Source organism: Silene latifolia, chromosome Y (assembly GCF_048544455.1).
Source record: "Silene latifolia isolate original U9 population chromosome Y, ASM4854445v1, whole genome shotgun sequence".
NCBI classification, from domain to species: domain Eukaryota; kingdom Viridiplantae; phylum Streptophyta; class Magnoliopsida; order Caryophyllales; family Caryophyllaceae; genus Silene; species Silene latifolia.
The window spans coordinates 347644904-347646140 of NC_133538.1; the positions used below are offsets into that span (position 1 = coordinate 347644904).

A 1237-nucleotide genomic window follows, 5' to 3' on the forward strand; every position below is an offset into this window, starting at 1 on the left:
CTTGCTTCTTTGGCCCTTCATATCTTGTACCACTCCTCAAGTGAATGGCACTAACCGTTTCATGTCTTAGGGGATTACTTTGAGGTGGTAATTGCCCCTTTTGTCTTTGAGAGCTTGAAGATGCTAGTTGGGTCATTTGAGTTTCCAACATTTTTGTGTGGTCTAGGATGTTGTTGATGGTTATGTCTTTTGCTTGGCTATCTTTTCGCATTTGAGTGAAAAATTCTTGTTGATTCTTTTGTATTTGGAGGACCTCTTTTTGAACATCAAAACCTTGGTCATTTTGTTGATTGTATGGAGTTTGATTTTGATAACCTAGGTTTTGGTTGTAAAAAGGTCTTTGATTTTTGTTTCTCATGGGAGGTGGGGTGTACATTGGTTGAGGGTTTTGAACATTTTGGCTTTTGTATGAGAGATTTGGGTGGAATTTGGTGTTTTCATTGTAATAGTTGGAATAAAGGGTACCACTTTTGTATGCTTGAAAAGCATTCACTTGCTCACTTGTTCCCCTACATTCATTTTGGTCATGTCCCAAAGTTCCACAATTCTCACATATGCCACTTGGGATTGATGAAGATGCCACCATGGCATTAACATGTTGCTTTGGTGATTTTGACGCTTCTTCAAGCTTAGCCATAGCCTTCTCAAACTTCAAGTTGATGGTATCAATATGAGCACTAAGTTGAGCACCCAATTGAGTAATAGAGTCCACTTCATGCTTTCCTCCTCTAGTAGCCTTGCGAGGTCTACTATATTGTGAATTATGGACCGCCATTTCCTCAATCTTGTTCCAAGTTTGATTATCGTCAACTTCGGTGAACATACCATTTGATCCCATGTTGAGAATGTTTCTTGAGTCTTCATAAAGACCATTCCAAAATTGTTGTACCAAGAACCACTCGCTAAGTCCATGATGAGGACATGAGCGACAAGTTCCTTTGAATCGCTCCCAAGCATCATACAAATATTCTTCGTCCCTTTGCTTAAAACCCGTAATTTGAGCTCTTAGCATGTTAGTCTTTTCCGGAGGGTAGAATTTTTTGTAGAAAGCTAGAGCCAACTTCTTCCAAGAGTCAATTCCAAGAGTAGCAGTATCAAGGCTCTTCAACCATTGTTTCGCGGTACCAATTAGGGAAAAAGGAAATAAAACCCATCGAATTTGGTCTTGAGTCACTCCGGTTTGTGAAATCGCATCACAATAGTCACAAAAAGTCTCCATGTGAGAATGAGGGTCTTC

The 1237-nt window shown here is 39.8% G+C and overlaps 1 non-coding gene across 1 annotated transcript; it reads left to right on the forward strand.

The window, feature by feature from the left end:
* The first annotated feature begins 905 nt into the window (after positions 1-905).
* LOC141634892 (small nucleolar RNA R71) lies at positions 906-1012 on the forward strand. The gene has a single exon (XR_012539609.1). It is a non-coding gene; the product is annotated as a small nucleolar RNA R71 (small nucleolar RNA).
* Positions 1013-1237: the final 225 nt, after the last annotated feature.